At 36.9% G+C, this 12,676-nt stretch overlaps 1 pseudogene; it reads left to right on the top strand.

Annotated features, from left to right (window-relative positions):
- Positions 1-333: 333 nt before the first annotated feature.
- Positions 334-7,961, top strand: LOC109684188 (putative vomeronasal receptor-like protein 4; annotated as a pseudogene).
- The last annotated feature ends 4,715 nt before the right edge of the window (positions 7,962-12,676 follow it).

The raw sequence follows: 12,676 nt of genomic DNA, 5'->3' as shown, positions 1-12,676 counted from the left end.
CTTGGATTGTAACATATTTGTACATGGAAGCAATGCTAGGAATTTTTCTGTATAGCTATCCTTAACTCAGCTAGCAGAAACGCTCTGTCTTCCTTATTATGCTTATGTCTTCTCTTCAACAAAATTAGAGATAAGGGCAGAACAGGTTCTGCCTGGAAGTGAGAGCGGGTAGGGGGGAGAGGGTGGGGGCAGGGGGAAGGGGGGAGAAATGACCCAAACATTGTATGCACATGTGAACAAATGAATAAAAAAAATTTGCAATAAAGAATTGATAGGCATTTTTTAAGAAAGTCTCTTAACATTGAGCTAACTTTTTCAGATACCTAATACACTATGATGCTTTTTAAAAATGTATTATATGTATATACTTTAAACCCAGTAAAAAGTTCAATTTCAAGCAGAATTTCTTTACCTATTATATGTTCTCAAATTTTTATTTTATTCTCTTTTTTATATACTGCCATAAGATAAGAATTACTTTAAATTTAGCAAGGTATAAAGAAAAACCCACATAAGTTCCTCAATTGATGAAAAAAATGTTTCATAAAATTCAATATCTTTTTGTGGTAAGAACATTTACAAAACTGGAAATAGAAGGAAACTACGTCAACTACCCACCGCTAACATCATATGTAAAAATAAAGACTGTAATATTTTCCCATAAGATCAAGAACTAGTAACATTACCTGCTTCAACCATGTCTATGCATATGGTGTTGGAAATCCTAGTTTCCAAATGCTAGGAAATCCTAGCAATTAATCAAGGAAAAGAAATAAAGGGCATCCAAATTGGAATGCAAAAACCAAAAGTACCTCTGTTAATAATGTCTTACATTTAAAAAAAAAAACTAGATTCCTGGTAGAACTTGTGTTTCTATATGTAACAATGCACAATCTGAAAAGGAAATTAAGAGAAACAAAATTAAGAGACTCCTCAACACTGAAAAAAAAAGTACCTCCTCAGTGTTAAATGTTTATGTTCATCTTCTCACATAAACTGAGCAGAAATTTTAGAAATCTGTTATCTTCATTATGGAATTGCTTATGCTTAGATTTTCTCTTTGCTTGCACAAGAGCTCTGCAAACAATAAATAAACTGTGACATTTTCTTAGACATACAAATATCTTGAGTATAGATGAATTGTCCTTGAAGTTTCGTAGTGGCAGGTTTGGTCTTTTGAAGGGTGAGGAGTGGGCCCATCTAGTTTTTAAGTCCCATTTGTTGTTTAACAACCATATATGGCAAGGACCCTGATCTGCCAAAGTGCATAAGTAGAGCAAGATGAATTATAGCCTGTCCAACTCCATGGTTGAGACTTGCTCAGAAAGCAAAATCCTCAGTACTGACTATCATTTATTGTATTCCTGTGTTTAAAGAGAACTCAAGAAAGTAAGGGAAGTGATTTATTTTGTGTGTCAAAAGTTGGTCCCCATACTGAGTCACAGTTTGGAACAATGGGGAAGTGAAGACAAGTCTGGGGAAATGGGAAATTCTAGATATAGAAACCTGCTTTGCTGTACACTTTCTTGCTGCTCATTCTTCTATTAAAATAGAAGCCCTAATTAAGCCTGAGATAACTTCTGAGCCAATCAAATGTAGCAATTGTAGAGGGAGAGGAAAAGTTATACTTCAGGGACTGAGATTCTACAGAGAATTTCCTTCCCCCTGACAGGGTGACAAGTGTTAAAACTGAAGTCTTGGTAATAGTAAACAGTAGTCAAGAACTCTACAAACCCTGAAAGCACAAGTATGACCTGGGAATCGTCACGTTGCCAAAAGAACTAACAGAGAGCTTGCCTGCACCGTGGATACCACAGTGAGTAGACGCAGCACTTCTTTGATTCATTCTTATGTGTCATGTAAATTGCCCTGAGTAGCATAAATGTTAATTTATCTTTGAGTAAGCAAGGGAGTTGATAAAGGAATCTTTAAGACATAGGACCTTCTCCCTTTTACCTGTATCTAAAATTATGTACCTGGACCAAGAAAAACAAAGGGACCATTTATAGCAGATGACACTCAAGAAATGTTTGAGTGTCTTGTCCCTCTGTTTAAGATCTGGATTCATCAGAGAGCTCGTGGCATAGGTTCTCACTTTCTTTTCTTCCAGAGTATAGAAAGAGAGGTTTTTAGCCAACACTCAGTTTTCTTCAGCCTCTCTTTTCACCCTATATCATGACTTTGTCACCAAACTTAGTTCTCATAAAGTTTCACCTAATTTTTTGGCATACTGCTGTATTTCCAATAACCATTGCTAAGCATCTCCTGCATTTTGTTTAATTCAAAAATATTCTTTCTACATCCATTCTTAAAATATCCCTATCCTCACACATATGTAAGTTAATTTCACTCATTATATGCCTGTTTGTTGGGAGATCTATTAACAATTAGGATGGCAAGTCATACTTTTGTGAGAATTCTTGCTATGTTTTTGACAGGTAGTTTGTTAGTATAATTTGAGGTAATTCACATTAAATTTAGCCCAGTATTATGCAATAAAGGGCACTCATCTTCTATTTTAGTTGAGAAAATTGGGAATAGATGGATTCACTTACCTAAGCTGCTGGGTGTTAGGTCCACATGGGACATTATGCATCTATTTTGATGCAAACCCCATCTTTTAAAATAGTTTCCTGTACTGTGCCAAAACCAACCTGGGATAATACTAACCCCTCCCTCCTCTGACTTTCTTCATTTCATTCTGTCATGATGAAAGGGTGACTTACTAAATGTCTCAGATGTTGATCCCAGATCTGATTCAGTGCTATAGAAAATTTAAAATATAAGAGAAGATTGAAAATTGAGAGTCTTGTAGAAAGAAATAAGAAAAGATAGACAAGAAAAGGTTTGATAAGTCATCGGGGTATTGAGGTATATGGCATGCAAAGATCCAATCCCTGACTCCATATTTAATCAGTTTGGATTCCAGATTATTACTTAAAACTGCTGTGCTGGTTATAAAAACTTGTAGCATAATGCATTACGTGATAGACATTCAGATTTCTGTACCACTGGCTTTAATGCATTGATGCAGGCTGTACTCTCCCAATTGCCAAGGGCAGCAACAAATTTCGAAAGGCAGTATCTGATATTACTAAAGTCATGGAGCTTCCTGGTATCAAACTTGGACTCAAGCCTGTGATCACACTGTTCATGCTGCCAGAGACCTTCAGGACAGAGAAATCTAATGTAATTCTTTATAATTTAGTAGGAAGAAGAAAGGGAAGACTTTCAGAGTTACATTAAAGTATACAGAATGTATGCATATCCTAAGAAAAGGTTCAAACATACTACTTTTTTTTATCCTGGAGAAACTGTCCACAGTTTGACAAAAATTCTTAGGTGAGATATGAAATTGGGACTCTTAGATGTGAAAGGATTAAATCCAATCCAGGCTTGAAGCCTAAAAATCAACTTGAACTAATAAGGATCAAATAGTCCTATAGTTAACGAGAATGGGAGAACTGACAGAGGTGAAACAGGTTGAAAAGTTAATTGAAATTATTGCTTCTCCCAAGGTCATGCAGAGAATACAAAATCCCATCACAACTCCTCTTTGAGTGATTTATTTTCATAGCAATGGTGCCCCAACCTACTTTGCTATAAGAGGCTATTGTTGGGATCCCTAATTCATAAACTGCCCCGTGTCATGACAGACATAATGCTTAATTAATCCTCTCCTCCTAAACTAACTTAAGAAACGTCAATACACCAGAATTGATTCAGACTTTCCTTAGATGCCTCTGAGACAATTCAGTGGGAACTCAGACCTCTGTTAAAGACCTTCTTAGGCATTCCCTTGCTTCTCCAGGGCTCCCTCCCTGGCTGCCGCTAGTCAATCATCTGATTTTTTTTCAGACCACAGACTTCTTCCTGGATTTCTTTGGCTGATTCAGCTTTAACTTGTGGATTCTATCTGGAAAGGTCATGCATTTTGACCTGCTATTGAGAAACATTAAAAAGCTATGGAATATTTGTGAGCAGAGAAATCACAGAATCAGTTGTGATTTAGAAATACAGAAATATTAATATTCTAATTTAATATTAGGCATCAAAGATATAAAACTTTGAAGTTAAACACAAACCTGGAAATTCTTATGCTCATCAAGATGCAAGTAAGAAAGGAATACCAATCAAAATAAGAGATACTGTGGAAATCATAGTGTGACTAAATTCAAAAGATTAAAAGATATTGAAGCAGCAGGATTTCACAAGTGCCTGTACATATGGTGTGGGGAAGGCAGAAAGTTTAAGCATGAACCCCAGGCCTTTGGAATTGGTTGGTGGGAATGTTCTAGAATGAAATAAAAATGACTAGAGAAATTCTGGTTGGCAAAATTTTGGGTTCAATTCAGCCGTACTGCGATGAACATAGGTAGGACATATAAGGATTTCAACAAGTACACTGGTTTTGCTATACCATTCAAAAAAATCCAGACTGAAAATTTAGACTTTTTCATACTAGTCCTCAGGATGGCATTTGAGTCTATGAAGAATGACCCACACAGAGTGTCACAGAGAAAGGAAAGGAATTCTTTGGAAGATATCTGCACCATTACGTGTATTATGACTGTCCCTTATATATCAGAAAAGAGCTATGACAGGAAATTTTGCAGATATATATCATCATTACTGATGTTTTCTTCAAAAAGGAGTTTACTAGATACAAGTTTTTCTGCCTATAAAAGAATAAATGGTTTTGATCCTTGCCACAGGAAAATTCTATCTTTCTAATTGTACTTGGTATTCTGGGGAACATATCTGTTTTGTGAACTAAATGTGCAATTTACAGGCAGGAACTGAAAAAAATCTATATAATTTCTCAACCATGGTTTTTACAGATAACATAATGTTGCTATCCAAAGGAATGACAAGGACATTGCAGTCCTCATTATTTCATAAACACGACTTAAATGCTAGCAAAAGAAGCCATTTTTGGTTACTTGAAAATATCCACAAGTATCCATCCACACAAAGGGATTTTATGGAATTTATGAAGGAATGGCCAATTCAAAATTTTTCATAAGAAATTACATGCAAGGTGTATTTTTAATAAGATAGCAAGGCAGGAGTAATGAGATTCAAAAAATGCAGTGAAACATATGGAATTTAATGGTACATCACTATTCAGAAACCTCTCCTTTTTGGTCTATGAGGGAGCTCTTGTCCAGAATGTCTGTAGTGTGTCTGGAGCTGCTCTTTATATCCAGACAAAGGGTGGAGAAGCTGAGCCTCAGTGACGTTTTGGCCTTGCTGTGTGGAAGTATTTATCTTCTGCTGTCTCCCTGCAGCATTTTGGCATTTTTCCCTCCCACATATGGGTGTTTTTCTTGTTTCTGGTGTTTTTCAGACTTTTCAAGATGGATATACTTATCTTCTTTATTTTTATCTTATTTAATCTGATTTTTCCCTTTCCTATACTAAAAATATAAAATAATATTCAATTAAAGATATTTGGGGGATGGGAGAGAAAGAAACAGGCATGAGGACACAGCATCTCTCAGGTATTCTTAATACCCAACAAAGACTGTTTTGGGTCTGGGAATCATTCCATGTCAGTTTACAATTTGGAATATGTATATAGTTGTTCCCCAGGTTTGTGTCCTGGTGCAGTCAATGATTGAAGAGGCCAGACAAGCAGTTAGGAGTTAAAGCAAGTTCACACCACAGACCAGGAGTTAAGAGTTAAGAGTAAAGCATAAAGCTTACTGAAATAGCAAAGAACCCTGATGGGTGGGACTTAGTGAAAGAGCTAAGTCAAAAAATGGCTGAAGTCTAGGAGATGATATAGGGCATCAACTGGCTTAGATCCAACTATTCTACCTTGAAACTATATTTGTGACTAGTTGGCACTGAGTCAGCTTCTTACCGAACTCAATCATCTGTCTGTCCTGCTCCTTATCAAACTAAGCATTCCAAAAAGGTCTGGTCACCTTGCCCTGGACTTAGGGCTCACATCTTGCAGCTGCATTTGTTATTTTGATTAGAGGTTTGTTATTTTCATGAAAAACCTGGTGTTTCTTTTACATGTCTGTTTCTAAGGTGCCGCTCTCATTCAAAATGGAGATACCTCTGTTATTGCTCCCCTTATATTCTCATGACCCAGTGGGTGAAAGAAGAAGAAACATAGGCAACATCGTCTTGTGAGTTCAGGGAAAGTATAAGAAATGAAAATCTAGGCAGAGTGGCTCAATTGGTAAAGAAATGAAAATCTAGGTTGACTTGTGATTGATTGGCAGTGGATAGCTGTGAAAGCAAGGAGGCTGAAATGTCTTACTCCCTTACCTACCTAACCTCTATATCACTTATGGCCAAGGACTACACATGGGATTTGGAAAGAGGGGTAAGTCACATGACCTTCCCTGGGAAGATACTACAATTGGAAAAGTACAGTTCTTTGGAGAAACTACAATTCTTTATTAGCACAATATCCATTTGAGGGATCACTGTGTATAGGATGGTAAAGAGGACCTGGATGGAGCACCAATACTATCACTAGCATGCAGTGATTTATTGGATGTGAATAGTAAAAGAAAGGAGACATCCAAGCCTATGCTGAGGATCATGGATTAGCAACAGACTGAGTCATGTTGCTCTTTTTAGCTGTTTTCTAGGAATAAAATAGCCGTATAAATTTTAAATATGAGTGATACAAAGAAAGAGCTTTTGGAAAGGCAGGTAGATGCATTAGCATGAAATTTATGTCCAAATTGTAGTTACCATCACCTCCATGACAGTGGAAGCAAGAAAAAAAAAACAGAGTGCAATAATGTACCTGCTAGCAAAGAACCATGTAAATTTTCATATTTCAGAAACTCCTTTTTCATTAAACACTGAGAAAATCCAGAGATCCAAAATGTTGTCAAGTTTGCTTCCTCGTGTTTCTCCAAATGTTTTTCCTAGTCTTGTCCATAAAATCAGAAGATGATTTAAAGTAACCTCAGGAATAATCTTCCTGTCTCTCATTGGGCAAGGAATTGTGGGGGACATCTTTGTACTTGTGAGAAAGGTTTGTTCTTTTTCTATTGGTCCTAAGAAAAAGCCCATAGATGTTATCCTCATTCACTTGGCTTTTTCAAATTCAATCATTATTTGTAGCATAGGGGTCAGAGATATAGCCACAGATCTTTATTTCTTAAACTTCCTAGGTGGTGTTGGTTGTAAAATTGTGGTTTATCTGGGAAGGGTGGCTGGAGGCCTTTCCATCTGCACCACCTGTCTCCTCAGTGTGGTCCAGGCAGTCACCATCAGTCCCAGGACCACACTGTGGAGAAGCTCAAACCACAGACTGCATGGCAAGTGCTTTCCTATCTCCTTCTCTTTTGATCTTTAATCTCTGATAAGCTCTAATTTGCTCCAGCATATCACAGCAGTCAGTAGCAAGAACAGATCTGGAATTTTTGTGTATGCTGAGTATTGTTATATGCTACCATCCAGGCAAATAGTTAGGTGGCTTTTCCTCTGTCTCATGGCTCTTCGTGATGTCATCTTTCAGAATCTCATAGGCTGGAGCAGTGTATACATTGCTTTCCATTTGCATAAACATCACAAGCATATCTTCTTCCTTCATAGCTTCAGGTTTGCAAACAATTCCAGCCCAGAAATTAGAGCTACCCTAGCTGTTCTTACTCTCATGAACTGTTTCCTTTTCTTTTATTGGGCAGATTTCATTTTCTCCTTCTACATAGATTCCATCTTAGCACATGAGTCCATAATACTAAATATAAAAATATTTCTAGGATTTCCTTATGCCAGTCTCAGTCCCTTTGTGCTAATCAGCAGGGATGGTAGTCTGGTTAAATGCTGGCACCAAGAAGTTGAGGAAGCTGCTACCCACACTAAACATTAATCCTTTACTCACAACTTTTTTACCAGAAAAAAATTTGTCCATCATAATTTAGCAATGCCTGCTAAGAGTTGGATGCTGGTATCAATCCTTGGAAAGCAAGCACTACCAAAATAAAATTAAACATTATTAAGGCAAATGCCTATGAAGAGAGAAACTGAGAGAATCATCAGACCACCATGCAAGAGTGTTCTTAAGTGAAGGATAGAAGGAAGAAGGTTAGATGGAAGCATTCCAGACCACCTTGAAGTATAAGTTGAGCTAAACAAGGTTTCCTTAAGTGAAATTCAGTCATCAGAGGATTTCTAGGTCTCCCAGGCACTTTGCCTATTGGAAGCCCAGATACACTTAATAATTGACTTCAAGCAGTTCATGGGAAACTTGGCTTCAACATGAGCACAGCAAAGTATTTCTGAATACAAATATGGAAGCCCTGGTAAAGTCCTTTTTCAGCATTTATAGTCCAAAAGTCATACTCTTGTGGCTGTCAGAATGGGGATACTTTTGTTTACTACTAGATAGTCTAAGTTTGGCTCAGGGGCTTCAAGAAAGCTGGAAGGGCAGTTTTCTTTCCACCCTTGTTCTGATATGTCATTTGTCTTCATGCTTGTATAATTACTGGTCCACTTCCCTTCTGAATAGGGAGGGGAAGGAGAGAGCAACCAGCAGAAAGAAGAAACATGTATGTTAATAAAACTGTCACAAATTTCACCTAAACATGAATGCGAATTTTTATTGGCAAAAAAGATTGGATTTAGTTACCTGAACTTGCTATGAGGGGCACCTGAAAACTGTATTTTGTGCCTTAACATAAAATAATCTAGGTTCTCTAAATAAGAAATAATATCCAAATAGATATTAGTCAAGCTTTATAAGTAGAATGTAATTGAGTGCTTGGAACCCACCTGAGTGGGCATTTCTGAAGGAGGAAATCATTGGGACAATAGAGGGACAACATTTTGCCACCTCTGTTCCTGAAATACATAAATTTGACTTCTGAAGCTTCTTTATTTTTGAGAACTATCAACACAACTTTCTTGAAATATCCATTTTACTTCAATGACAGGCAAAATTTTACATTTGACAACATACTGTTGGTTCATGCCATAGGGCTTATGCCATACATGGCAGTGCATGTGCCCAAAAGGAACCATGTCAGTTTACAATTTGGAATATGTATATAGTTTGGTTCAGTCATTTTTTAAATAAATCCCATAGCTACACTCACTTATTAAAAAAAAACTCAACGTCAAAAACACACACCAGTACTTTTTGCAGTTTCAAATTCTGGAAACATATCTAGCTAGATGAAACTAGGTTGCGTGTATTAGGATACATCGAACAGTAGAATGCCATGCAGTTTTAAGAAGACTACAAAGTTCTCAACGTGCATATGTGTGTCATAGTGCATGCGCTAAAATGAGACTGGAGAAAATGCAAAGATGGGGAGGACATTGTTTTTAGAAACTTAGAAACATTTGAGTGAGTTACTTATTGGAAAACTAAGCAATACTGATTATAAATTTATAGCATAAATCAAGAAATATTTCTGAAAAAAGCAATGACTAGTATTCTAGTAATATATACCTAGAAGACTAGCTATAAATTTAAGATAAATTTTAAAGTGTAGAGCAGAAGAATTACTACTTGAAAAACACAATTTGCCAAAACTGATTACAGGGGAAGCATAAAATCTAAACCTTGTATTTAGTAAGTAAATTAAATATCTAAATACAAACTTTACTATAAAATATGAAAATAAAATTCCAAGCCCATGAGAATTCACTACTGAATTCTTCCAAACATTTCTTCACAACAAAGTTTTCAATATGATACAAAAAGGAGAACACCTCCAAACTCATCCTTTAAAGCTAGCATTATTGATTCAAAAATGTGAAAAAGCTCATTACAAGACAGGAACATCATAAGCAAACATGATTCATGAACATACATGAAACAATTGTAAATGAAATATCAGCAAACAGCATCCAACAATACATAATATTCGTGTGTTTCATTCCTGAAAAAGGGCTTAATTTTTAATAAACCAAGCAATATAATTAATCTCACAAAGACAAAAAATAAAAATGTATGCATTTATTTCATAAATGAATTTAAAATTTTTTCAGTATAGTCATTAAAAAATTAATAAAACTGCATGGGAAACTCATAATACAAGAGAATTTTCTTAATTTGATTTTGAAAAAGGAACTACAGAAAAACTATAGCTAACTAGTGCTGCCATATAAAACTCTTGCCTCTAAGTTTAGAAATAAAACAGATATTTATTATCACCATTGTCTAGAAATTCTAGCCAGTGTGAAAAAGAAAAAGAAATGAAAAAGTAAAATGTTCTATATTCATAATTAATGTGTAGAAAAACTTAGTGAGAAATAAATGTAGCAAATTCAAATTCAGTGCAAAAATAACTACATTATCTAATAATAAAAAATAATTGAAATTTTCATTAAAAGTTTAAAAATTGAATATATGAGAAAATTTAAAAATCACTTTTAATTTATCTCCATTGAAAGCTACAAGCACTAGAGAGATAAAGTAGAATAAAATGAATGGAAAGAATTCTCTAGTTTCATCTAAAGGAAATTTCAGTGTTTTTAAAGCATTCTTCCTTCCTTGACGCTGAAGTTCCAAGTGATGGTGATGAAGATGTCAAGAATCCTCAGCAGTCAATGATGTGCATGTCCCCAGAAGTGAGGAGGATTTGGGGAACTTCGGTGACAATGGCTGCTCAGCTCCTCCAGATCCTTATTTCTTTCTCAGCAGGGAAGTTGTGGCTCAGGGTTCTTGGGGCCTGGCATGAGGGCCACTTGCAGTGGCAGCAGCACTGACATCTGTTGAGTGAACTGCCACACATACAAGCACATGTGGAGGAGCAAAGTCTCTAGGGTCCAGTCAGTAATGGCCCCAGCACCCTCACTGCCATGTTGGTAACCCCACATGCAGCATAGATAATTGTGAAGAAGTCAGGGAGCCAAAAGTGGGAGCACAGTTGTATGTGGAGTCAGAAAAGCTCCAGGCTTGAGGTGGGACCAGCTCTCCATGGTCCCTGAGCTGGTGTCCAAGTGCAAGTACATGCAGCCAGGACTTGGCTCCAGGGCCACAGTGCGAACTCTCTTGCTACGGTGATGGCTGCTGGGTCTAAGTTGTGGGCTGGGCCCAGTGCAGACACAGAACCTCACAGGGCTGCTGTGGGCCATGTTTAGAACATGATTAGGTTTGGAGAAGGGGCAGCTCCTTTCCTGAAGTCCCTCAACAGTGGCCGCTGCTTAAATGGTGGAAGAGTGTGCAGCCATGCTGCTCTGTCTGGAGTCCCCAGTAGGAATGGCTATTGAGTATCTCAGTAACAAGAGACACAAGTGTCCTCTGAGGAAATGGACACTGGGAATCATGGTGATTCTCCCAATTTAGTTGGGACTGTTAGCTTCTGTCTTTCTGCTTTTGTTCCTAAGATTTCTCCTTACTTTTCATGTATGCTGCTCTTACCAGCAATCCTTTCCTCATGAATGTTTTGCCATTTTTGTTCATAATAGATACATAAGAGGATCATTGTGCAAGCTGATGATTCTTTCTCTAAAAGGAAAAAAATTGTACATTCAAATCAATCAACACACATCATTTCATGAAGCTGTTTATATTAATTTTCTGTTGCTATGTGATAAATTAGCACAAATTTATTGGTTTAAATTAGCAAAAAAATTGTCTTATAATTTCATTGGGTCAGGAGTACAGGATAGCTGCATCATCTCTAGGACAACTGCATCATTTCTTTAGGATCTCACCAGACTAAAATCAAGATGTTGCTGGGGTTGCAATCTTGGCTGAGCCCTAGGACCCTCCTCCCAGCACAGCCAGTTGAGAATTCAGTTCCCTGTTGTTTTAGAACTCCAAGTCCTCAGCTCATAGAGACCACCTACATTCCCTGCCTTGGGGCTTTCCCAAAAGTCATTCAGATCTTAGCTGTTTGTTCCTTCAAAACCTACATGAGTACCTCTTTCACTTTGAACCTGGACACTACTTTTCAAAGGGTTCTTCTGATTAGTTAAGAAATACCACAGATAATCTTTTTTATTAGCTCTAGGTCAACTGATAAAGGACCTTAATTACATCTGCAAAATGCTCTTACCTTTTCCCTTATAAAGTAATCAAATCTCAATAGTGAAATTCCATCATATTCCTAAATCTGATCAGTATCCAACTTGAAGAGATAGTAGAGGGTATTTATCCCAGTGGGGTAGGATTCTCACGGCATTCTTAGAGTTTGTCCATATCCCTCACTCATTTTCCACTTATACTAACTTAGTTTTTTCATCTAATTCAAGGTCTAAGGAATATGGAATTAGTGCTAATCAGTATTCCCATTGCCAGAAATAAAACAGCAAAATGATACAAGGTGGAGAAGAGCCAGGTTGAAGTCAGGCAGGAGCGGAAACTCATCTGCTCTGTTGGAGATGTGACTGGTAGGGGAATCACAGAAGTACTTCTGGTTTACTGGAAATGTTCTATTCCTCCATCTGGGTGTGATTTTGTAGTTATGTACAGTTTATGAAGGGATGGTGACTGTATGTTTAAGATATGTGTACCTTTCTTTCATGTTATCCTACAATCCCACTACTGGGTATATATTCAAAAGAAATGAAATTGGTATGTCAGAGACATCTGTACTCCTGTGTTTACTGCAGCACTATTCACAATGGCCAACACAGAAAATTGATCGTCAATATATAGATAAAGAAAACATGGTATGTTATGTGGGACAACATGGATGAACCTACGCACAGAAAAAAAAACAAATAGTGCATGATCTCATTT

The sequence above is a fragment of the Castor canadensis genome, chromosome 8 (genome assembly GCF_047511655.1).
Source record: "Castor canadensis chromosome 8, mCasCan1.hap1v2, whole genome shotgun sequence".
NCBI lineage: Eukaryota > Metazoa > Chordata > Mammalia > Rodentia > Castoridae > Castor > Castor canadensis.
Note: the sequence above shows the minus strand (reverse complement) of the source record. Positions and strands in the feature narration are given on the sequence as shown.